The sequence below is a fragment of the Pipistrellus kuhlii genome, unplaced genomic scaffold, assembly GCF_014108245.1.
Source record: "Pipistrellus kuhlii isolate mPipKuh1 unplaced genomic scaffold, mPipKuh1.p scaffold_m20_p_16, whole genome shotgun sequence".
NCBI classification, from domain to species: Eukaryota; Metazoa; Chordata; class Mammalia; order Chiroptera; family Vespertilionidae; genus Pipistrellus; species Pipistrellus kuhlii.
The window spans coordinates 19,248,073-19,264,855 of NW_023425471.1; positions in this window are offsets into that span (position 1 = coordinate 19,248,073).

The following is a 16,783-nucleotide window of genomic DNA, read 5'->3' on the forward strand; positions in this document are numbered from 1 at the left end:
CCCAAGTGATAGTTCCAAGACTACACTGATAGTTGCAGGTTCCTAGTGTACTAGCAATAGAATGGACATACATATAATCAGATATTGCTTTTGCCTTATTGTAATCATTAATATACCACAAGTCATACTCCCAAACTGATCTCATTCTTTTTGTTCACAGAGGTCCAAAAAAGTAGGTTAGGAAAATGTTGCCACAGATTTATGAGATTTTTAAGTACAGCCAAGTCTTTTCCAAAGCCAATCAAGAGAATTTAGCATAGTAGAATATTTAGCATTCTCTGCTGAATAACTATTTCCAAGAAGTACTAAAATGTAAATAGGCAACCATTTGAACATGAGTACGTATGTGAATGCTCTATCCACTAAGCCAAACCAGCAAGAGCAAGATGAAATATTTAAAGATGCACCTATTTGGCTCCTGGGTCCATTTCTCTGTCTCCAGTTTTCTCACCTAATGTATTTCCTTTCCTGACCAAGTCTTTTAATTTATTTCCTTCTTTCTGGTTGTTACTCCACTTGTCATTAACAAAGCTAAAGGAGTTCATCACCACCAAACCAGTACTACATTAAATGTTAAAGGGTATTCTTTAAGAAGAGAGAGAAGGATGAGGTGGAGGAGGAGGAGGAGGAGCAGGAAGGGGGGAGGAGAAAGAGGAGGAGGATGAGGATGAGGATGAGGAGGAGGAGGAGGAGGAGGAGGATGAAGAAGGAGGAGGAGGAAGGAGAAGGAGGAGGAGGAGGAGGAGGAGGAGGAGGAGGAGGAGGAGGAGGAGGAGGAGGAGGAGGGGGAGGAGAAGGAGAAGGAGAAGGAGAAGGAGAAGGAGAAGGAGAAGGAGAAGGAGAAGGAGAAGGAGAAGGAGAAGGAGAAGGAGAAGGAGAAAAAATGTGAACAATAAAATGGCAATAAATACATATCTATCAACAATTGAATCTAATGAACAAAATAAACTGATGAGTAAAATATAATCATAGGCATGGAAACACAGAACAGACTGACAAATCTCAAAGGGAAGGTGGGAGGTGCGGTGGGAAGAGATTAACCAAAAATTTTCTATGCATATATGCTTTACTTATAGAAACAAACAATAGGGTGGCAAAAGGCTGAGGTGAGGCAGGAAATGGGTGGAGGGGGACCATGGGGTGGGGGTGTGGGGTGGGAAGGAAAATAAAAGACAAAGGACATGCATTAGTTTCTTATATGCAGACTACTGGAATTGAACTTAGGGCATAACTAATACAGTAGTTTGGATGATAACATTCATCATTTACACTCAAAATATCTATTATACAACAAGAAAGAATTTAAATTTATCTTCAAAATCCCAAACCAAACTAACTAAATAACAAAATAAACAACTCCTCTGAGTTTTAGTTACCTAAAAGGTCAATATAAATCAAGTATAATATGGCAACAGAGACTCTCATGCTGCTATAATAGTAATGTAGAATATAAATTGGATAAACCTTATTGACTCTATTCTGGCATTAGAATTAGAATTGGGATTAATTAGGAAACCTTTGAGGGGAGTTTCATTTCTGTTACCAAAAGGGTGATTCTTTTGTTTTCTCAATATATAGGAGTTCATAATCATGTGTTTTTGCCATTGTTGAGACAAAAGACATTCTTGCATATAATTTGAGCACTCCAAAGATATTAAATACTAGAGGCCCAGTGCACAAAATTCGGGCACTGGGCGAGGGGTGTTGTCCCTCAACCTGGCCTGTACCCTCTCCAATCTGGGACTCCTCTAAGGATGTCCTACTGCTGGTTTACAGGAATTGGACCTAAACCAGCAGTTGGACATTCCTCTATCAATCTGGGACTGCTGGCTCCTAACCGCGCACCTGCCTGCCTGCCTGCCTGCCTGATTGCCCCTAAACATTCTGCCTGCTGGCCTGCTTGCCTCCAACTGCCCCCTGCCACCAGACTACTCACCCTCAAATGCCCCCCACCACCAGCCTACTCACTCCCATTGCCTCCCTGCCAGCCTGATCACCCTCAACTGCCCCCGTGCCAGTGTGCTCACCCCCAACTGTCTCCACTGCCAGCATGCTCACTCCAAACTGTCCAACCACTGCCATGATCACATCTAACTGACTCTCACTGATGGAGTGAGAGACGGAGGGCTGTTTTCAGACCGGCCACACCCACTTCAGGGTGGGAGAAATATATATATCACATGATCTCACTCATATGTGGAATATAATGAACAACATAAACTGATGAACTAAAATAGATCCAGAGACATAGAAGCATGGAACAGACCATCCTACCTCAAGGGGGAGGAGGAGAATGAGGGGGAAGAAGGGAGGCGTGGGAAGCAGGGAGAGATCAACCAAAGGTCTTGTATGCAAGCATATACTAATAAGTGTAACCCATGGCATAGTCCATAGGGGGTTATGGTGAGGGTATGTGCAGAGGTGGAGGGTGGGAATGAATGGAGAAAGATCAATGGGGGAAAAAGGATTCATATGTAATACTTTAAACAAGAAAGAATTTTAAAAAAAGACTGCCAAATCCCAAGGATCTATAGCTACTTGATAGGATATCTGTCCCAGGTTAACTGATTTGTTAACTAATAATATTTAGATTGGGAGGTTCAACCAGGTGTAAATCTACCTAATAACTTTTAGTTCATATTTTTCCATTTTCTCCATAATGATTCTGAAAGTCACATTTCATGAATCATATTGAACCTGAGAAATATTGCCAATAGCATTCACTTTGAATACTAATAACTTTCTAATGCTTTCTAAGAAATACATGAAATTGTCTTAGTCTTATTTTCAGTGAACCCACAATGTCTCCTTGGGGTCACTACATTCATTTCATACAAGATTTAACCCATTTAAAAACTTATTTTAATTTTTCCATGGTTTTTCCCATTTTACAAGTTATGATAATGGATTTTTAAAAGTAAAATTCTAGAGATTGTCGTTAATATGTGTATATTTGAAGCTTCTTTTGAAAAATTTTCTGTAATATTAACTAGGGCAGGAAATATATAAGGAATTATTGTAATAAATAGATTAAACCATTTCCTATCTTTTATAGTCTCATATAATACAATTAAAATATCAATATTATATTATTAAATTTAGGCTTGGAATATAGAAGCAGTTTGCTGCGACTAGAGATTGTGAATGAATATAGCATTATGAAACTTCATAATAGGTTTTGTAAATGATTGTTAGTATTGTACATCATGTAGACTCAGCTACAAGTTCCTCTGAATATATAATAATAGGTAGGCGCTCTGGGACAATAATAGTAGGTCAAGGCGAATGTCCAAGAAATGTGGTATATTTATAGAAAATAATGCCCAAAGGATCATAGCATGCCACAGCAGCATTTAGCCTGATACAGTTCATGGATGTAACAAGAATCTATGGAAAGAGGCCAAATTTGTGGTCAGATAGGTGCATGTGGTCCAAAGAAGCCTTTTTTGTTAGAACTAGGAACAGCAGCTGAGAACACAAAGACAAAGGTGCCTGAGGGATAAAAGAAGGCAGGGGTTTGGGAGTTTCACAAGAATCAAGACTCAAATAAGGTTTTCTTTTACTTCAAAAATGGGAATGTTCTCTGTCTACTAAGGCAGAAGATCTTATAGGAGAATGGGCATAAACATAAGAAATTAGGTAGTAGGTCACAGTGTGATGGGCATAAAGGTGCCAAAGCACACTAATATTCAGTGTTTACACTATCAAGTGACTCCTTTCCTCCTTCCATATCCCCATCTTTGGAAACCTCCATACCAGGTCCATGAACTCCTTAAACACTGTAGCCTACTGATACATATTGACCTATGCTTGATGTATACACATGTGTTGATGAGCCTAGCCCCACACAAATCTGCAAGAACACACAGCTCTCTCCAGATAAAACAGCTGACTATATATAGGCCATTACACAAAATGTATGTACATAAATATGTATACCTATAGTGATGTCACACAGGCATGTTCATGAAAACGCATACATATTTATAGTCTACATACCCATATACAACATACATTGATAATTTTAGCTTTGGTAAAAAAGCTATTGGTGCTGGTGTGTGTGAGGTTCTATATTCCAGCAGGCATGCTTAGCTTTGGCTCAGCTATGAGCAATTTGTCCCAAAGAAAAACAATTGACTCTACCTATAGTTGGGTGAGCCCTTCTGAAACATGATGATTTGAAGTAAATGTTGCCATTCCCTATATTGAATATTCCCTATACTCTTGAAAAAGCTTTGATTTTATTCTTTTATTATTCATTCTGTTTACTAGAAATACCCTAGTTAAATTACATAATAAATTCAAGCAACGTGGAAAATACATTTTCCAGCCTAGAAATAGATTTATTTTGTGATATTTTTAGGAAAAGAGCTTGTTCCATTGGAAATAATAATGCCATCAGTGAAAATGTGGTGTTTGGGGAGCTACATTTTTAGTTTTGGCAGAGTAACTTACATCAGAGAAACCTTATTACTGAGAGCAACTATAAAAGCTGAATAAGATACAAAGAAAAGTTGTTTAAAGGTATCAGAAGGCAATAAAAGAATTCAGGATGTGTGAGGCCAAAGTTCTGAGATAATAAAATACACTGAGATGTATCTGACCTTTTCTCACTTAGAACATATTTTTATCAATACATAAAAAAAACCTTGATGGGATTCTGATTCGTATTGAATGACACCATTAATCAATTTGACCTAATTGATAATGGAATCCCTAAACCACAAGATATACTATTCTCAAATGTAGTTGGAAAGTTTCTAGTATTAACCATTTAAGGGATCATGAAACAAGTTTCAATAAATTTCAAAGGAGATTGTATTTTCTGTAGAAAATGGAATTAAATTGAAAATCAGTAACAAAAATATAAACAGAAAAGCAACTCCCTTAATATTTGTTATTAATCTGTTTCTCTATATAAAAGTCTAAGTGACCCATTCAACTATCTGACCAGTAGCTGTAATGCACACTGACCACAGGGGGCAGATGCTCAATGCAGGAACTGCCAAGCTGAGGTGACTTGGCAGATGCGCTTCTCAGGTATTGCATCTGGAACCAGAGAGCAGGGAGCCTGATTCTGGCGTGCATCACCTGAGAACCACCCTCTTGCAACCTGGGACCCCTCAGGGGATGTTGGAGAGCAGATTTTGGCCAGAACCCCACAGGCCAAGCCTAGGGACCCCACCAGTGCACCAATCTGTGCACCAGGTCTCTAGTATAGTTATAAATAAACATGATCACACAAGTAAACACAATGAAAATTAGTAAATGCTTGAAATGAATGATATCACAACATGCAGGATGAAACTAAAGCTACACATAAATAAAAACAGACTCACATGCATATATTTTAAGTTTGAAAATCAACACTATATCCAGCAGTTATAAAAAAAAAAAATTAAATACAAAGAAGGAAAAAATAATGATGCATGCGGAAGTTCAATAAATAGAAAGCATACATAAAATAAATGAACAAAACCATAACTGGATTCTTTAAAAATATAATAAAATTGATAAATCCCTGGATCAAGAAAAAAATAGAAGGCAAAAATATCATAAAGAAAAAAAAGATTTCTGGCATATTTTTCTTATCATAATACTCTCCAGATCCATCCATGCTATCACAAAAGGTAAGAGATCTTTCTTTTTATGCTTAATTGTATTCCATTGTATAAATGTATCACAGCTTTTTTATCCACTCATCTACTGATGGGCACTTGGACTGCTTCCATTTCTTCTCTATTGTAAACAATCAACAATGAACATAGGGGTGCATATATTAGTACTTTGAATGAGTGTTTTCAGTTTTGTTGGATATATTCTTAGAAGTGGAATTGCTAGGTCATAAAGCAGTTCTACTTGTAATTAAAAAAAAAATATATATATATATATATATATATATATATATATATATTTTTTTTTTTTTGATTTTTTACAGAAAGAAAGGGAGAGAGATAGAAACATTGATGAGAGAGAATCATGGATCAGCTGCCTCTTGCACACCACCTACCGGGGATGTGCCCGCAACCAAGGTACATGCCCCTGACAGGAATTGAACCCGGGGCCCTTCAGTCCGCAGGTCGATGCTCTATCCACTGAGCCAAACCGGTTTTGGCTACTTGTAATTTTTTGAGGTAATTCTATATTGCTTTCCACAAGTGAAATAAGTCAGTCAGAGAAAGACTATTATCATATGATTTCACTTATATGTGGAAACAAATGAACATGATAAACTAACAAGCAAAATCGAAATAGACACATAGATACAGAGAACAGACTGACAGCTGTCAGAGGGGGGAAGGGTTGGGGGATTGGGTGAAAAGATTGAAGAGTTTAAGCAAAGAAAAAAAATATCAGACACAGACAAGAGTATGGTGATTACCAGAGGGATAGTGGTGTGGGAGAAGGTAGAAGGTAAAGGGGGAATAAATGGTGATGAAAGAAGATTTGATTTGGGGTGTTGGACCCACAATACAATATAAAGATAATGTGTTATAGAATTATACATCTATCATCCCCCAAAAATTCAATAAAAAAAGAACATTTGGGGAAAAAAGGATTTCCGTAAATTCCAAAAAAGTTACTATAAATTCTATATACATTGAAAAATCATAATGTTATGTCAGTAATTTCAAAATTTAAATGAAATAAACACATTGAAAACATCATTTAATAAAACTGTGTAAGATGGTTGGCTAGTATGGCTGAGTTGTTGAGTATCCACCAATGAACCAGTATATCATGGTTGAATTCCCAGTCAGGGCATATGCCTGGATTGTGGAAGTCATAGCAATATCTTTACCGATACTGCTCCTAGGGCAATGGAAACCAAGGAGAAAAAAAAAAAATGGAACTACCTCAAAATAAAAAGCTTCTGTACAGCAAAAGAAGCCATCAACAAAGCAACAAGAAAGCCCACTGCAGGGGAGAACATATATCCCAATGTTGTTTCCAAAAAGGGTTTAATCTCCAAAATTTACAGGGAACTCATACAACTTGACAAAAGGAAGATAAGCAATCCAATCAAACAATGGGAAAAGGGCCTAAATAGACACTTTTTGAAAGAAGACATACAGAAGGACATGCATGAAAACATGCTCAAAGTCACTAATCATGGGAGCAATGGAAATCAAAACGACAATGTGGTACCATCTCACACCTGACTTCTTGGAATATATCCCAAGAAACCAGAAACACCTATCAGAAAGGACATATACACCCCTATGTTCATAGCAGCATAATTTACCATAGCTAAGATTTGGAAACAGCCTAAGAGCCCATCAGCAGATGAATGGATTAAAAACAGTGGTACATCTATAAAATGGAATACTACACTGCTGTAAAAAAGAAGGAACTTTTGCCATTTGTAACAGCATGGCTGGAACTGGAGAGCATTATGCTAAGTGAAATAAGTCAGTTAGAGAAAGATAAATATCATGTGATCTCACTCATGTGGGTTATAATGAACAAAAATAGATCTAGAGACAAAGAAACACTGTACAGACCATCCTACCTTAGAGAAGGCAAGTGAGGGGGAGTAGGGGTAAGAGAACCACCAAAGAACTTGTATGCATGCATATTAGCATAACCAATGGACACAGACACTGGGGTGGTGGGGGCTTGTCCTGGGGGGCGGGAGTGGCAGACAGAGTGCAATCGGGGGGGAAAGGAGACATATGTAATACTTTAAATAATTAAAAAACACACACCATATTTATAAAGGTGTTTAAATAGACCAAAATAAAGAGTATTAAAATGTACTCATAATTTGAAAGACATGAGATTAAGTAAATTGAACCAAAATCCCAGCAAGCACTGGTGGTGGTGGCGCAGGGTGGGGAATCAGTGGGATTTCTTAGTCTTCTTGGACTGCTATAACAGAATGTCATAGATTGGTGATTTATAAACAACAGACATTTATTTTTCACAGTTCTTGAGGCTGGGGAGTAAAAAGATCAAGGTGCCAGCAGATTCAGTGTCTTTCGAAAGCCCATTTCCTGGTTCAAAGAAAATGAACACCCTTATCTCTTTTGCTAATCCTTCATTACCTGATCACTTCCTAAAGGTCTTAACTCTAAATACCATCACACTAGGAATTAAGCTTCAACATAAGAATTTTGGGTAAATTCAAATATCCATCCCACAGAAGGGAAACAATATGACAAGCTATTGATAATTCTAAAATTTATATAGAAATGCAAAGGACCAGAATAGCTGAGACAATATTGATAAAAATAAGTTAGAAGATTTAAACTACTTTTTATAATTAGCACAGTGGGATAGAGAAATAGATGAATGGAGCAAAATAGAATTCAGAAATTGCCTCATATGTATACACAAACACCTGATTTGTCATAGAGATGATATCACAATGGATCATCTTGTTAATAAATTGTGTTGGAATAGATATTAACATAAAATAAAAAAAAGTAAATCTTGGCCTCTACCACACACCATGTGAACAATCTATTATAGATGAATTATATCAAGCCATAAATATGAAAAGTACAATAATAAATCTTTCTAAAGATAACTTGTATAATAACTTCATAAATTTGGGGGTAGGCAAAGAATTTTTAATAGTATTCAGACTGTTAAATAGACTTTTGTTCTTCCTTTTCTAGTTCATTAAGATGTGATGTTAGGTTGTTTGCTTGGGATTTCTCATGTTTTTTGAGCTAGGCCTGTAATTACATAAAACTTTTCCTTTATTACTGCTTTTGCTGCATCCCAGAAGCTTCATTATGTTGTATTGTCATTCCCATTTGTCTCTATATATCTTTTGATTTCATATTTTGATTCTTCTTTTTTTAAATATATTTTTTATTGATTTCAGAGCAGAAGGAAGAGGGAAAGATAGAAGCATCAATAATGAGAGAGAATTATTGAATGTCTTCCTCCTGCACACCCCACACTATGGATTGAACCCCCAATCTGGGCATGTGGCCTGACTGGGAATTGAATCCTGATCTCCTAGCTCCTAAATTGACATTTTTAGAGAGTGGAATAGAGGAAGGGAAACACACAGAGAGAAACAATGATGCAAAGGAGTCATATCAATTGTTTGCATCCTGCACCCACCCTGACCCAGCCCAGGGTTTGTGCCTGCAACTTAGGTATATGTGCTTTTGACTGGAATCAAACTCAGGTCAACCCTCTATTCACTGAGCCAAAGCAGCTAGGGCAGTAATTCACTATTAGTCTTAACTGTATGCTTCATTTATAAGATTTCTGATTGGTTCTTTAAAAAAAATTCAAACTCTTTGGTAAAATACTCATTTTGCTCATTGATTTGTTTTTTGAGTGCACAGATTTGCCTGTCAGTATTTTCTCACATCTTGTTGAATATTTTTAGTATTGCAGTCTTGAAATCTGTCACTTACACATCACATCTCTCCATGTATTCCAGCTTGCTTCCTGGGGATTTTTCATGTTCTTTTAGGTTATCCTTGTTACTGTGGTTGTTCATGGAGTTTGCTGTCCTTCTTTGCTTATACATTTGTCTCTGAAGAGTTCTTTCAATATTTTCCAGTAGATGGCACTGAATTGCAATGTGGTTTTTGTTTGTTTGTTTGTTTGTTTTTTACTTCTATGATCTCCCACTCTTGAATTTCCTTGGCTTCCATAAGACAAGACAGACACCTGCTTGTGGATGATGTTTGTTTTGCCCTCACCATAATGGTAATTCCTGAACTTGGTGGGGTCCCACCCAAGTACCCCTCCTGGGGATCAGTCACAGGGGGAAACAGATTCTACTGCAACAGCTCTTGGTTTACAGATAATATATTCCTGGACTCGACTCCAAGAGCAATGGGAGGCAATTTTTGGGAGTCCAGTCAGTGGCAGGGGTCTATGGTTTTCTTTCTTTGTTTGAAACACAACTGCTTGGCCAGACAGTGGAGAGCCACATGTCAGAACCCTGTGCTCTGTCAGGCATCTGCTGACTCCAACACTCTTTGACCCTTTGCCCCTTGCCCTGCTGGACTGCTCCCCTTCAGCTCTCTGTTCTGCCTGGTCAAGGAGAGCAACTGCTACTGCCACTTTCTCCCCTTTCCAGGTCCAACCATGAACTCTTGGCTGCAGGTCTGTGTCCATTGACAGTCTTTGCTTTCCTCCCTTCCTTTTATTCCTGGATACCTACCTTTAGGTGTTTCAATGCACAGGTCTCTCATGTGTGTATCTGTGTTAATCATAAATTTCTTTGTTGACTTATAGTTGGTTAACTTGTGTAAATTTCAGTGAGAGAGGACAAGGTGTGCTCTCATACCACTATTCCTCCTTGATTAATCCTTTAATTTTTCTTTTTTTTTTAGAATATGTTCTATAGGTTTTATGACTTCTACTTCTGATCTTTAACATTCTTTCTTACCATGCCTTTGTCAAACTATCTATAAGACATTTTAACATCTTGGTAATACTTCCCAATTATACCCTTAATTATAACTTTCACATAAGTTAAATTCACGGACTTGCCAGATATTAAGCTGTATCTTCACAGAGCTGCTGCTGAAAATGCTTTAAACATCAGTCACGTAATTATTATTTTTAAAGTCAGGACCCCCCCCCCCCAGTGCTTATACTATGTGCTATATGCTGAATATGGACATCCATTTTGCTGGACCTGGAATAAAATATGAATCTTTCTGTTCCAAATTATTGGTTAAGATATTGAATATTTAAAAATATATTGAATATTATATCACTAACCTCTAATTCATGTTTGAAATAATTTCCTTGGTACACTATTTTTTTTGCATTATACAATAATTCTAGTAATGCTGTATTCTTTATCCCTATCTTTACCTACAAAAAAGACTTTAATTTTCATATACTATACCAACTTTTTATCAAATAAGAAATAAAAATATTAAGACCTATAGTTTCTTTTTTTTTTTTTTTAAATATGTTTTATTGATTTTGTACAGAGAGGAAGGGAGAGAGATAGAGAGTCAGAAACATCGATGAGAGAGAGTCATCGATCAGCTGCCTCTTGCACACCCCCTACTGGGGATATGCCCGCAACCAAGGTACATGCCCTTGACCGGAATCGAACCCGGGACCCTTCAGTCCTTAAGCCGACGCTCTATCCATTGAGCCAAACCGGTTTCGGCGAGACCTATAGTTTCTACACAACATCTTCTATCACTATTACATATAAAACATAATGGAGCTTCTGGTCTTTGAAAAGGTGAGGAACTTTAGAGCTATTCTTTGTTGTCTTCCTTTCTCCTCTTACCTCCCTCCAACACTTAATCTCATTCTTCTGTGTGGTGGACTCTGAGATACCTCAGCAGAACTTGTAGAGAGCAGCCTTGATCTGGCCATAGAATAAAAGAAGTATTTTGGAGTAACAAATTTTGGTAGGTAGCTTCCTCCTACCTTTTCCTTCTTCTTTTAAAAGCAAAGTAGCTATAACCTATAAGCGATAAGGAAATATAAATCTAGACTCATCACCTGGATGTGACTCCCTTTCATGGTTTGTTAAATGAATTCAGCTTAATTTCTAAAATGTCATATTAGAAATTAATGTTGCAAATTTTAGCATATTGCTAAAAAGGAAAAAATCTACAAAATAATCCTTTAGACATTGTAGTTATTTTATTGAGTTTGTAAGATTTCACTTAGGAAATGAATTTTTCAACAGAGTTATGCTATCATAGGGAACTTTTTCTCTTTTGGGCTGATTATTTTAATGTAAGTCACTGTGTTTGTTGATTGAACACTGTTAGGATTAGAATGTTGCTTAAGAATTCATGTTAAATTAATTGGCAGTGCTGATGTAGCTCTTAACATAGAAAGCCAATGTTATCAAAGTTATAGCATTATTAAAACGAGTCTCATATCTTTTTATACAGAGTCAAAGATTAATGTAACTGACTTGATGACAAATGGCCCTTTGCCTGATAATAGCGGGTGAGTCATTTCACTAGATCAGAGTTGTTTTAACAGGAAAACTGAATGAAGGGGGAAAATAATAAAGGGATTTATGAATCTTTGTACTAGTTTGAAATTAGGTTATATTATGCAATTTTAATTGACATATTTCCTAAAGTCAAATGACGTTAAGTCCCTAAGTATTGTGATTTTTCAACTTATGGACAAAGGTGAAACCCCCAAAAATAGTATTAGTATTTTTTTCTGATTAGTTGTATCATATAATATTTTTTTTTAAAAATATATTTTATTGATTTTGTACAGAGAGGAAGGGAGAGAGATAGAGAGTTAGAAACATCGATGAGAGAGAGTCATTGATCAGCTGCCTCTTGCACACCCCCTACTGGGGATATGCCCGCAACCAAGGTACATGCCCTTGACCGGAATCGAACCCGGGACCCTTCAGTCCCCAAGCCGACGCTCTATCCATTGAGCCAAACCGGTCTCGGCCATATAATATTTTTTCAACAAAACATAAACAATCCTTTCCCCATGGACCTGCAAAGACAAGGATTATTAAATTGTTAAGTTTCTAAATCTAAAGTAAAAAAAAAAAAAAAAAACAAACACAAAACCACATAATATAAGCACATTTAGGTAATTTTTGAACACTCGAAATAATGTTTAAGAAATATACAATGAGCCGGGACTGGTTTGGCTCAGTGGATAGAGAGTCGGCCTGCGGACTGAAAGGTCCTGGGTTTGATTCCGGTCAAGGGCATGTACTTTGGTTGCAGGCACATCCCCAGTAGGGGCTGTGCAAGAGGCAGCTGATCGATGTTTCTAACTCTCTATCCCTCTCTCTTCCTCTCGGTGAAAAATCAATAAAAAATATATTTTAAAAAGAAACATACAATGATAATACTAACAGTAGCATTAATAATATATCTTTATTTATTTAATAAAGATAAAATAAAATTAATGTAGCCATGGCTAGTGTTGCTCAGTGAGTTGGGTGTCATCTAGAGCCCCCACAGGTTGCTGGTTGAATTTCTGGTCATAACACATGCCTGGGTTGTGTGCTTGATACCCAGTAGGGGATGTGTAAGAGGCAGCTGATAGATGTTTCAGCTCTCACATCGATGTTTCTTTCTCTCTCCCCCTCCCTTCCTATCTCTCTCTAAAAAAATAAATAAAACATTTTTAAAAATGTATATTTTATCCCATTGTTCATCATAACTCAGAAAGAGTTTAAGAAATAGGTCATTTTCTGTAACTAACTGAAGGAAATAATCATTCTTTGGGCACTTCAAATCTTTACAGCTGCTCATAAAAGATCTCCATTATTTTGCTACTTAAAAATCAGCAAAAATTTCCCACTTATGTATGGGAATTGATCTGCCTCCACTGAGGTGTCAGAATTGACTCTTGTTTAGTCCGTATTTATCCCCTTAGTATGCCTTCCTTAAAAAACTATAAAAGAATTTAAACATAAATATGTGGGGGAAGGAGTAAAAGCATAAACATTAGTAAAATTAAAAGTGAAGTCTCACATCCAAACTACCTATTGACAGATGGACAAATTATATGTGTCCATTTATCTGTCATTTTCTGTAGTTAGCTGAAGGAAATTATTCTTCAACAATAAAAATGAAGAAAATCCTGCCATTTTCAACAACTTAGAAAATCTTGAGGGCATTGTGCTGAATGAAAAAAGTCAGGCCCTGGCCAGTGTGCTCAGTGGTTAGAATGTTGGCCTACTCACCAAAGGGTTGCTGGTTCCATTCCTGATCAAGGACTCATACCTGGGTTGCAGATTTCATCCCTGGCCCCAGTCAGGGCATGTCAGGAGGCAGCCAATTGATCTCTCTCACTCTCTCTCCCTCTCTCTCTCTCTCTCTCTCTCTCTCTCTCTGCTTGCTTTCACTCTGTTTAAAAATCAATGGAGAAAAATATCCTCAGGTGAGGATTAATAAACAAACAAACAACAACAACAAAAAGTTAGGCAAAGAAAGAGAGATACAGCAGTCCCCCTTTGTCCATAGGCTATACATTCTAAGACTCCCCCCACTCATGGATGCCGGAAATCATGAATAATTCCAAACCCCATATATAAAATGTTTTTTCCTATACAATACATACATACTTGCAATAAAGTTTAATTTCTATATTAGGCATAGTAAGAGGTCAACCACAATAACTAATAATAAAATAGAATAATAACAACAATATACTGTAATAAAAGTTGTGTGAATGCGGTCTCTCTCAAAATATCTTATTGTACCATACTCTCCTTTCACTCAAAGGAAGCATTTTATGGCTTCTCCTTGGCATATCTGAATTGCCAGCATCACCACTCTTGTGCTTTGGGGATCATATTAAGTAAAATAAGGGTAACTTGAACAAAACGATTGTAATACTGTGATAGTCAGTTTGATAACTGAAGTAGTTACTAAGTGACCAATGGGTAGGGAGTGTCTACAGTATGGAGATTTTGAACCAAGGGATAATGAATGTCCTGGGCAGGACAGGGCAGATTTGGCACTAGATTTCATAATTTCAGACCACAGTTGACTGTGGGTAACTGAAACTGCAGAAAGTGAAACTATGGATAAGGCAGGACTACTATATTATATGATCTTATTTATATATAGAATCTAAAAACAGCTGAACACAGAAACAGCTAGTAAAATAGTGATTGTCAGGGGTTTGGGTGAGAGGTAAGGAGGAATTCAGCTCTCTTAATGCAGTATATTTAGTACCATGTTTTTCACATTTCTGTATTTTTTTGTGTGATAATTTTAGTGTTTAAGATGACCCCCAAATGTAACACTGAAGTGCTATATAATGCTCCTATGTACCAAAAGACATGACAAATCTTACAGAGAAAACATATATTACATAAGCTTTGTTCAGGCACGAGTTAGTGTTATTAGCTATGAATTCAATATTACTGAATCATCTATGCATTAACTAAGTTGTCTTAACACACATAAAACAAGTTTATGTATTGATTACTCAATGATAACATGACCAAAGGTTCACCAAAACCTAACTCTGTATTCTCGCTAGGAGCAATGATTCAGTATTTGCTAATTCAGTTTTTGTAGGCACTTTAAAGAAAACTAGAGGCCGGGTGCACCAATTCGTGCATGGCTGGGGTCCCGAGGGGAGTGTGTGGGGGGAGTAGGGATGGAAGCCAAGTCACTATTGGCCCTCCAGGCAGGCGGTGGGATGCCCTTGCTGGCCTGGGATCTGGATCTGTCCTGCTGAATTTTTGTTGGGAGCCACCTGGTGGCCACTTTTATATCCTTTCTTCTTTGTGGAGAATCTAGGGAAGTGGTCACAGTGCCCAAGGCCAACTTCCAGGAGGCTGGTGCTGTTGGGATCATGCCAGCAGCACTGGTCCATTGGTGCCTGGCCTGTTCTCTGGAGATTGGACCTGCAGAACTAATGAGGGAATGAGTGGCTTCTGCCAGGTTGGTGGGCCACTGGGACAGGTCTGTCAGCTGAGTGGCACTTCTGCTATGGAAGTGCACTGACCACCAGGTGGCAGATCCTGTATTGAGTATCTGCCCCCTGGTGGTCAGTGTATGTCATAGTGACTGGTCATTCTGGTAATTTGGTTATAGCAGTCCCTTAGGCTTTTATATCTATAGATAACTACCAAAAATAGGGAGTACTGACAGCATACATATTTGTGTGTGTGCTTGTGTATAATTCCAGAAAAGAATCTGAAAAAAAAAAAAAAAACACTTCATTTTACAAGGTTAGCATACCTGAAAAAAAGCAACATGAAATCTGACAAAGATAAAACTAAAATGAGCCTTATCAAGCAATCTTATTTATGACTATTTTGGTAGATTGAATTGGTAATATTTCTCTGTTATTTATGGCTTCCATCCCTGTAAGAAGATCATATATCCCTGTCCATTGTCATGTAATGTGCATTAACTCTCTTTGGGAGAAATACGATTCCTCATTAATATCAAGCTTGGTTACATAAATGGTTTGATCAATGAAATATGATTGAGCATGGTCATGGGTAACAGTTCCCAGCAAAAGGCTTAGAGCTATTGCTGAATTTCGCTAGGTCTTTTGCCTTTTTCCCTCTATTAATAAAATATAAGGGCTTCTCTCTCAGTGTGGATTCCAGAATGATGAAGGCAATGAAATGGAGCCACGGAACTACAGTCAACATGTAAATTGTGGGAAGTGAGAAAAAACATTCTTTGTTGTGTATGCCATAGACATATTGGAATGGTTTGTTTCCTTAGCTTAATCTAGCAAAAACTATCTACTAAAAATATGGATAAAAAGATCCTCTAAAAATAACAATAACTCTAATAAAACATTTGTTTGATTCAATAAATTGAATGTAAAATATTTATTTAAAAAATCTATGATTTTACTAAACCATAATAAAAACCTCTGTGTAGATTTGCTCCAGAATTTAACAGTTTAGAAATATGAAAATTATTAATACAATATAGCAATAGGTACAATAAAAATTATACCCATGCAAATTGACCATAAAAATCCATTTGATTAAATAGAAAAACCTTTCAAAATAAAAATGTTTAATATACCTGGACTGAAATGTACATTACCAATGTGACAAAAATTATTTTAGTAGTGAATTTTTTATAGGTTTAATGTTAAGGAATAAGTTAAGAATGCCTCTTACTGCTATTTTTAAAATTGCTCTGGAAATTATAGCCAATACCTTAAGGCAATGCAGTGTAGTAATAGTTTTAACCTTTGAAAAGTGGGAGACCCGATTTAGAAGACTGGCTGGAACATAATTAGAATGAACAATAATAAAATATGATTACTATAGGCACTGGATTAAAATTGAACCTGTAGTAATCAGTTCTATTCATACATAGCAACAATAACATATTAATGA